Source organism: Crocuta crocuta, unplaced genomic scaffold, assembly GCF_008692635.1.
Source record: "Crocuta crocuta isolate KB4526 unplaced genomic scaffold, BGI_CrCroc_1.0 scaffold178, whole genome shotgun sequence".
Lineage (NCBI taxonomy): Eukaryota > Metazoa > Chordata > Mammalia > Carnivora > Hyaenidae > Crocuta > Crocuta crocuta.
The window spans coordinates 1601792-1612471 of record NW_027532855.1 but is presented as its reverse complement, the minus strand read 5'-3'; positions in this window follow the sequence as shown (position 1 = coordinate 1612471).

Below are 10680 nucleotides of genomic sequence, written 5' to 3'. Positions count from 1 at the left end.
TAGATTGCTTTGGGTAGTAATGACATCATAACTATATTTATTCTTCCTATCCATGAGCATGGAATGTTTTTCCATTTCTTTGTGTCTTCTTCAATTTCCTTCATAAGTTTTCTATAGTTTTCATCTTACAGATCTCTTGTATCCTTGGTTAGGTTTATTCTGAGGTATTTTATGGTTTTTTGTGCAATTGTGAATGGGATCAGCTTCTTAATTTCTCTTTCTGTTGCTTCATCATTGGTGTATAAAATTGCAACCGATTTCTGTATGTTGATTTTGTTCCCTGCAACTTGGCTGAATTCTTGGATCAGTTCCAGAAGGCTTCTGGTGGAGTCTGTTGGGTTTTCTATGTAGAGTATCATGTCGTCTGGGAAAAGTGAAAGTTTGACTTATTCTTTGCCAATTCTGATGCCTTTTATTTTATTTGTTTATTTAAATAATTAATAAACTTTTAAAAAAGATAGCATATGTTAGAGGAGCTCAAAAAATAGTTTATTTCTCTTTCACATATAAGTCCACATTGGTAGGTGGTTCAGTGGAGTAGAACGGCTTTGGTTCCCAAATTATCCCAAATGAATTAGACACTGTGTGGCATTGCTCCATTGTGCTCTGGGCTCTGCCTTCATCTTCGTGGCTAAAGATGGTTCACCATAACCATATCTGACTCCAGGCTGCAGGAAGGAGACAGAGGAAGTGGAGGGCATGCAGCTTTCTTTTACACAGATATCAAGGAATTGTACTTATCACTTCTGCTCACAGCCCATGGGACACAGCTCAGTGATAGGGTTATATGCAGCCATCAGAGTCAGGGAATGTGGTCTGGAGCTGGGAAACCATGTGCTAACACTGCAAGAGAGGTGAAAATGGAAATTGGGAGACAATTAGCAGTTTTCATACTCATGTTCCTTTCTGTGCACATTCCACTCACCCCCAAGGTGATCCCTCCATTGCATGCTCAAAACTGGTCTAGCATTGCCTTATTTGCATTTGGGCTGGTGGGAAGGGAAGTAGACCATGTATGGCAAGCAATTTCCTTTGAAGGATGAGATGTGTAAGAAGTTCATGCTATTTCTGGTCAATCCCATTTGCCAGAACATAGTCTCAGGGCCACATTGAGCTGCAAGAGAGGCTGGGAAATGTCTGGGGGTGGCGGTGTGTGAGGATCCTATGAATAAGAGAGAGAGAATGAATATGGGGAGACGTGTTACAGTCTCAAATACAAATAGTATAAAATATTATTGTTGAGGGCCAGTTCCATTTCAGTATCTTTGTAAGATACCAGCAAATTATCTCAGGTCCTTATAGACTAAAGGTGTTTGTGATTATGAAGGATCTTTATTAATCCAGTGAGACTGTCAGGCTCTCCAACTTGAAAACATTTTGTGTGTGCTTAAAAAATAATGATGATTTCTATGAAAAACCATCTGTCATTCAAATGGCATTTTCAGCAATTTTGTTTGAATCGGGGAGGCTTAAAAGGACAGTGCAAATCTAGAAGGTTTATCCAAGCTGTATTTTACCTATATCCTGTGAAATGATTTTGGACAACAGATACATAACCTCCACCCTTTGACAGTTTCATGGACTGTGTTGCACACTGAAGCCTTACAAGTCCAGCATTAAAGAATCTGCTTCACTTTCTTAACCCAACATATGCTAAACTTATCTGATCACTGGGCCCGTTATTACAATGAACTCTTTACTTTTCTATGCAGTTAGCACTTCATGGGACACATTTTGAGAAACACTTTCTAGCATGGTAGAAATAAGCAATGATGGGGCACCTGGGTAGCTCAGTCTCTTGATTTTGGCTCAGGTTATATCTCACAGTTGGTGGGTTCAATCCCCACTTCGGACTCTGCTCTGACAATATGGGGCCTGCTTGGGATTCTCTCTCTCCTTCTCTCTCTGCCCCACCCCCTTGAAATAAATAACTAAACATTTCTTAAAAGAAAAGAAATAAACAATGATAAGAAATTAACAATGGGGTGGTAAACAAGCAATATATACAGTGCATAATGTATTGCCTATCACAAGAAAAACTGAATCACCAGGGGTAAGAACTGACTATCTGATTCTGAGACCCTGAGCACCTCACCCAGCTTCTTGGGTCTCGGCTTTCTCATTGTGATAAGGGAGAATTTGGACAGATTACATCTAATCCTAGGGATTAGAGAACATATCCCTCTTTCCGTATCACTATGTGCTGATAGATTCATGCTTTTAACAAGACTACTTTCTCAGAGGCAAGGACTAAATCTGTCTTCCCTTGTAACCCAGCATTTTCCTGGAACAGACTCTGTGTGAGAGAGTAAATGAAGGGATGGAATGAATCCTAATAGAACAGGTGACCTGGCCTCCTTGGGGAAATGATGGATGATTGGTGCCCCACAGAGGAAACTACCCAAGTAAGAAATGCCAGCTGACTTGGTCACTCAGCTAGAAATTGACAGGAAAGGACAAGGACTCCAGGTGCCTTCTCCAGCACCCTGCTCCTCCCCCCACATCCCAGCTTCTCACACAGCGTGGGGTCCAGCTATGTCCTGGAGGCAGAGCTGGGCCAGGACACAAAGGCTATACATCAAATTATTTGCAAAGGCAAAACTTTTTTCCCCATTGCTATTTGGGGCAGAATCCAGCTCTGATGAGAAATCTCTGTCCTGTCATGGGAAAATGCTCATTAGAATGTTAAGAAGAAAAAACAAGATTCGAATCTGTGGATGGTGCATACCATTCAAGCCTATAAAAACCCAAACCAAACAAAGCAGATGTGTGTAGACATAGTCATGAGAAAACTAGAAGAAAACATATTGATATGCTAATAATTTTTTATCACTGGAAGTAGAATTATGAGTGACTTTCATTATTGTCATCACTGTTTTGTTATTGTAATCAGTAACCTGACCACACCAATGCATGCTTACCAGCAATGTCACTGTCACATTTAATTTTTACCACAAATCTACTGGCCCTGGACTCCCAGTAGAAGCCTTTATAGCCCAAGTGGCTGTCACCTTTCATTGGCTGCAGACTGCCTCCAGCAAGGCAGATCTCTGCTGTGGAACCAGACTGAAGGAGCTGACAGCCAGAAGGCCCTGTGGACCACAGCCCACCATCTTCCCTGCAAGGGATCAGGGCACCTCTGCATCTGATCACAATACCTGAGGACCCAAAGCCCCCAAAGCTTGTCCCAGCAATGGAGCTGCTCTAAAGCCTCCCACCCCCTCCTGGGGTTACAGATAAGCCACAAGGCCAGGGGTTCCAAATATAGGCACATTCTGCCCCCTTCTAGAGTGCTTGCCTCACACGCTGGAGAAATGACATCAGTGAACTTAGGTTTCCAAGTTACACAAGCACATGCTCTAACACAGATGTATTTTAAAGGTGTCTTTTGTGGAGCTGACAATATTTGCCTGAAGGCCATTTGAATGTTCATACTTAAAATGTGCCCTGGTCTTTTTGGCTTTATTTCAGGCAGGGAATAGCGGGCACATTCTTCCCAAGAATCTCTTCACTAAACAGTGAGGTAGCGAGGGGAACAGTTGCTATCATTTTACATTTCAGTCGAAGAGTAAGAACACCCTAAAGTTCATCAAGGAGGGCTGGCAAGGGTGGGGGTGGGGGTGCTCATGCTCCATAAGGTTCTGAATGAATTTAAAAATGAACAAAAGCCAAAATAAGGCTATAAAATATGTGGCATGTTTACCTTGGGCAAAACTTTATTATTTTTTTAATGTTTATTTATTTTTGAGAGAGAAAGAGAGAACACGAGCAGGGAAGGGTCAGAGAGAGGAGACAGGGAATCTCCAGGCTTCAGGCTCTGAGCTGTCAGCACAGACCTCAATGCAGGGCTTGAACCCACGGACTGTGAGATCATGACCCGAGCCAAAGTCAGACACTCAAGCCACCAAGATGCCCCAACTTTATTATTTTTTAAGTCTATTTATTCTGAGAGAGAGTGTGTATGTGTAAATGGGGGAGAGTCAGAGGGAGAGGGGGAGACAGAGAATCCCAAGCAGACTCCATGCTGTCAGCACAGAACATGCCTTGGGGCTCCATCTCACGAACTGTGAGACCTTGACCTGAGCCAAAATCAAGAGTCAGACGCTTAACTGGCTGAGCCACCTAGGAACCCCTGCCTTGAACAACTCTTTAAAAAAATGATTTCTTTATGTGACTCTGAATAACATCATTTGGAGGTTATATATAAAGTCTAATAAAATGTGTGGCTTGCAGGACCAAGCAGGTCCCCATCCTGCAGAGCCTCCTTGATGCTCTCCTGACCCTGGGAGAGGCCCTTGTACTAGTGAAGGAAAGGACCGTGTGAGCTTCCAGCTGCTGTGACCAGATGACAGGCAGGGGACGGCAACAAGGGACTCTGTGGGAGAGTTCTCAGGCACTCTGACTTTGGGCATGTTGGCAGGGTATTTCCCGCCTGCCCTGGGCTGACCCACATCTGCTTAGAGGGAAGAGGGCAGACTAGATCGCATGATACAGACAATGTGGGCTTGACTGCACTGATCTCTTGAGGCCGGAATTTTCCCTTTCGGCATGGGTAGATCCAAATGCTAACCCTCCCACAGTACCAGAGCCAGAGGCCTGCTGGCTGCAGACAGCCCAGGAGCCCCATGCATGGGAGAAAGCTTTCCTGAATCCCCAAGCATGAGATTCAATTAGCCTGACTGGAGTTGCAGACCACAACAGTGGTTCCCTCTCCTGCCCTGCGTACCCAGGCTTGCCATTCTATCTGGCAGCCACGTGGCTGCACATCAAGTTCACGCAATGGCTCAGAAAGTTCTGTGGGAGGCAGAGCCACAGGACACGCTAACTGCAGGGCCTGGTATCCTGGAGCCGGTGCCACAGGAGGAAATGGCCTCAGAAGGGGCATCAGGCCATTCATAGGGTGCACGTGGGCAGTGATGAGGAGCACTGAGCGCAGGTGGGGTGTGCAGAGCCCAGGGAAGTCATGTTCTAAGACCATATGTGTGCAGTCTGGAGCAGGTCCTGTCTGGGAGACCCTGGCCGACAAGAGCGGGACCAGGCCCCGCAGCCAAGGAGGGGAGTGAAAAACGTGGGCAGAGGAATGGTCTATAAACACATTTGTGAGGAAGTGAGACTCGCAGCTCTCCTCTCCCCTTTCATATCTCACACACGCACACTCTAGGCAACTACTGGCCCTCAGCTTGGGCAGGCTGCCTTTAAACTTGCATCCCAAGCAAATCCTCCCCCGTAGCTGTTGCCCAATTTAGCATGTGTCTTATCTAAATCTCAAGACGCTAGTTCTGTTTTGATAGACGAATAGGAACGGTATTTTTGGCAGTTCTACTAATTCATCTGTGTTAAAGCTGAAGCAGTCTTCTCCACTGCCACTTTCCCAGGGAATTCTTCACTTTCTTTCTTGTGCCCCTTCAGTGAGGCCCCGAGGCTGGGAGCCTGAGTCACAGGCCATAGAGCAACCCAGAGCCTCACTACCTGTCCCTCCAATGTGGAACATTCTGAATGATGAAGGGGGATGTATTTTTGTATATGGTGAGACTCGGGCCTCCAGTATGACTGGTTGGACAATCCCAGAGGAGCCCAGGTCTGGAAGGGTCACACGGTTGGGACCCCAGCACCTTGGGGGGCTCAGGTCATGGTTAACCTCCTCAGAGCCCTCCATTAAAGATAATATGGCTTTTATGGCAATCAAGGAATCCTGTACAATCTGGTCTGCATTGCTTTGAGGGGGTTGGAGAAGTACGTGGATACAAACATGAGTCTGAGTCATCAGGCTTTTTTACGTAAGCTTCTGATTTGGGGGCAGCTGCAGCCCGAGTATGAGCTCATCCACTTTTCCTCCCCTGAGCCCCACCGTCTTCCCCTCTGCTCCAGCTGCCTCCTAAGTAAACCCACACAACACAGTGCAGGTCCACAAAACGTGTGTGGAGACACTTCCTTGCCGGACTGGGCTGCACTTCACCTGCCCTGGACAGTGGTGTGTCTAACCCCTGCTTCCTGGTTCCAGGCAATTCCCCCTCCTGGAGCCTGGGAAAACATTTTAGTGAAGGTCCACCCCCCAGGGCTCGGCTGTCTGATACAAGAAAGGGAGAATGAGTCAGGGAAAGTGCTGGATGTACTGCTGCCTCTGTCCTCCCTGTCAAGGACATCTTGAATCAGTGCCTGCACTATCTCCCACTGAACCAGGATGCGGCCTCAAGCTCTGAGCAGATCCCTTGGAACAGAGGCCCATGCAGAAGCCTCTGGGAGCAGAGAAGAGCACCATGTGGGCTGTGTTAGACTAGGAAGGCTTCCTGGAAGAGGAAAACTGTTTTGGGATTAAAGAATGGGTGAGCCTGAGAATGTCTTGAAGAGATTGGTGTGGGAGACCTGATTTGGGTCTGCTCAGAGACCCCCAGAGCCAGCTCTGCTCTTTTTTTTCCCCTTTGTTGGGAAAACTAGGCCTCAGGGTATATGTTTGGGAGTAGAAGAACCAAATGATTTACCGTATCCCCTGCCCCCAGAGGTCACCTGCAGAGATGTCCATGTCTATGGAGGACTCAGCGTGTGTTTGCCCCAAGCTGTTTGTTCTCTCCAGAGGGGATGGGCCAAGGTGATGATGACCTGGCTCTGCCATGAGGTGGGAGTTGGTGGGTGAAAACCCCAGCTCCCTACCCCCCCATCAGGACAATACTAAGGGCTGTTATCGGCAGGGTGTTTCTGAGAGCCTGGGCAGGATGGAGCCTCAGTTGCCCAGGAACATATGTCACCTGAACCCAGTGCGAACTGCAATCTGCTCTTTAGGGGGAACACAAACTAAGACTGTGGATGATAAGGATCCCCTCTCAATTTCCCCTGGGATGAAGGCAGAAGGAATTTTGAGGACAAAGGCAGAGCTGGGATGTAACCAAACAGTACACAGAGGCCTTCCCTGGGATCTCCTCTGAGGGTGCAGCTGATTTATTTTTTAATAGTTTATTGTCAAGTTGGTTTCTATATAACACCCAGTGCTCATCCCCACAAGTGCCCTCCTCCATGCCCATCACCCCCCTCCCCCTGTCCCCACCCCTATCAGTCTTCAGTTTGTTCTCAGCATTCAAGAGTCTCTCATGGTTTGCCTCCCTCCCTCTCCCCACTATTTTCCCCTTCTTCTCTCCCATGGTTCTCTGTTAAGTTTCTCCTGTTCCACTTATAAGTGAAAACATACGGTATATATGTGCTCAGGGGACATCTGAGAAGCTGGCTTTCCTCTCCTGGACCACGATGGCCAGACACTTGGGACACAAGGTGGGTTTCTCTTACTCAGATTCTCAGCTCCGTATTCAAATCTATAAGGAAGAGTTCTCACAGGAAGGATGCACTGAGGGAGTTTTTGATCAAGGCCTTAGACTCGTGGCCCTCTGCCCTGAGGGCCATGCTATAAAACTAGCCCAAAATGTCCAGGCCATGAGATATAAAGGAAGACAGGGAATTGTTTCAGGTTCAAGGAGGCCAAAGAGATGGCCACAAGGGGCAACAAGGCCCAGGGACATTGTTGGCACAATCGGTGAGATCTGTAAAAGTCTGTAGATTAGACAATAGGCTCGTATTTGTCTTAATTGGCTGATTTTTAATCATGTTTGAATTGAAGGAATGTTCTTGCTTTTTAGGGGGGGGACACACACTGAAGTGCTTTGGGACCCGGGGAGGGAAGGCAAAGAGAGAGTGAGAGGGAGAGGCATTCATGCCTCACGGGGGAACCCAGGAACACTCAGGAATGACCCTCCACTGAAAGGCATAAAAACGGACCCAAGCGCCAGCAACAGTGGAGTGGTGGGAGATGGACTGTATTCTTTAAATTGCTTATGAATAGGCTCATGAATATTTCCCATGAGTCCCGGGAAATATATACCCTCCACCCCCCAACTGGGGTTTCTGACACCAGGCTGAGTATGTTACAGTTTCCTGCCCTCCGGGCAACAGGGGGCATGAGTGGGCACAGGGTGGAGAACAGTCCATTTTATTTTGGGCCTTATTAACCTTTACTGAAAGCCCACAGGCCTGCCAGAGGGACTCCCTAGCACCACGCAATGGTTGGCACAGCTTAGAGCCTTCCTCTCATCCAGGACCCACACCGACTCAGACTTGGGGAGGATTTCCTCATTTCCTTCCCAGAGGCCAAGGCCAGAGCAAAGGCAAAAAGTGGCTTGGGTCTGAGGAGAACTCCATTCTTCCCCACCAAGATGGCTTCCTTCTGAAATGTCCTCATGAGGGCTTCAAAGAGGTCAAACTACAAGCGTGCAGGAGGGCCCTTGTTTGAACTCAGTAAGGACACAGGCCCATTCTTTCCAAGTGAACCCCAGAAGGTGTGGGTACACTTCCCACAGAGGTTACTGTCCCCACACATGTGACACAGGGACCCCACCAAGGATGCTGAGGGACCCAACCAATGGTGCTCATGCTCAGTGAGCAAAGAACAATCTCTGAGCCTGACTTCCAGCTTACTCAGACCAAGTCAATGAGTGCATCCCCACACAAGCCGTGCGGCCCTAAAATCAATGACTGGGTCCCATCAGAGGGATGATGGTGATTTGTACCTTGTGATACCTCCAAGGACCTGGTTGACCCCTTATGGTAGGTATAGGTTACAGGGCCAATATTCTAGGTCATGTTAGTTTTAATCCTATTAGTGAGAAGAGCATGATACTGCTGCATTCTAGAGATTGGAAGCTTCCAGGTCTGGGAGACAAAGCTGTGGAAAAAGGACATGCTCATTACTCAGAGTCATGAGAGCCTCAAAAGAGATGGTCCTGTAAGTGGCACGGGCCCTGAGAGCCATATAGACATGTTATGTATCCCTACTGCCTACTGCAGCCATTATGGACTATTTATCATGGTACCAGAACCTTGCCATTCTGCCTCAATTTGCCTTTCTGTAAAGTGGGTATAATGGTAGCATGGACCTGGCAGGGCTGTTATGAGGATGGGATACATTCATTCGTGTGAAGACTCTGGAGAGGTGCTGACTGGGTGATCCTGCTGGGAAGTGGATGAGCCCAGTCAGCCCTTTCCCTGGAGGAAGGCAGCAGTTTGAGCCCATCCATGGGAAACTGCATGTGGGTTCTCAAGGGAAGGAAGTAGCAGGGGCTGCCTTATCATCCCTGAAGACCAACCACCTGCCCCAAGCCAGTGACCTCAGCCTGCCATAGTGGAAACCAAGTTCTAGAATAATTTGGGGTCAGCTCTCACCATACCACTGTGGGCCAGGGCCTGTCCTCTGGGTTTTATGATGAGAAACCTGACATCTGAGGGTTGCTTTCTGCCAGCCTCTTCCTTTGTGACTCCGTGGCTTGCCGGAGAAGGTGCAGATCCCCACAGAAAGCAGGGAAGCCCTGTGTGATGTACTTTCTCATGCCACCCAGACCCTGCTTACCTGGGTCTCCCAGGCACTCAGAGCTGCCCTTACCTTATCCAACACACCAGAGAATTCCCTGAGAATGTGTGTGAACTGTGTTCCCTCATCTCCCTCAAAAACTTCTGTCACCCTAGATGTAGCTTATGTTCTTTCCATGGATACTTATTCCTGCCTCCTACCATCCCTATAATGTTGGTGCTAAATGAAAATAGAATCTTAAAATTTTGCATGATTCCTGGTCCCCAGTTGTGCAGCAATGTTCTAAAGGTCCCATAGGTCTTTCATCAACATTGCACTTACTCTGGTGCTTTTGGCAAAGGGTGTGCATGTATATGATGCTTCCCCCAGATCTTGACTCTCTGAGTTGTATTGTGTGGATACAGTACAGTCTAGGAACTGCTCCCTTTTGTTCTGAGACAACAGGAAGTTGTCATAGACAATGACATGAGATCATTTTTGTAGTAATGCACTTTACAAAGTCTATTCTTGGCATACCAAGGTGTCTTAGTCAGTTAAGCATCTGCCTCTTGATTTCAGCTCAGGTCATGATCTCAAAGTTCATAAGATTGAGCCTCAAGTTGACCCTGCCTCCTCGGATTCTCTCTCTCTCTCTCTCTCTCTGTCTCTCACTCTCTCTTACTAATGCTTTCTCAGAAATAAAGAAATAAAAATTTTAATTTTTTCACAAATAAATATTTTTTAAAAAGATTCTCTCACCCCCTCCCCCCACTAAAAAAAATATCTATTTCCATGTCCAGGTATGAAAAGCATTTGTAAGAGCTGAATACCCCCTCCCTGGTCCAGGGAAGACAGAGCTGCCACACTGAGCAGAGTTTCCCTTAAATGTGCCAGGTCTGGTCTGGCCCCAAACCCCAGCCCCTGTCCTTTCCTTCTATTTGCTAATTCCAGACGGTGCTGTCTTTCCCCCACTCACCTCTGCAGACACTGTGTCTTTCCTGGTCTTCCTCCAGGCTTCTTTGCTTTCCTGGTCTACACCTTTCTCTAAGCTTCTTCTCTGCCTGGAAAGCTCCACCTCACTTCCCACTCTGCAACCATGGCCACTCCCTTATGTAGTCCACACCAACAATGTCAGAGCTAATCTTGAACCATGGCTACCCCTCCCTCCTTCCCTTCCTTCACTCCTTCATTCCATCTGTTTTCTTTCTTCCTCTCTCTTCTTCCTTCAGGAAACGCTTGTTGGGCTCTCAGTTGGGCCAAGCATGTGCTGGACACAGAGAGCTATGGTCAAGTGCTGTCCTTGCAGTGCTTGTGGCTCAGCTGGAAATGAAGCCACATCCAGCCAGATGTGAAGG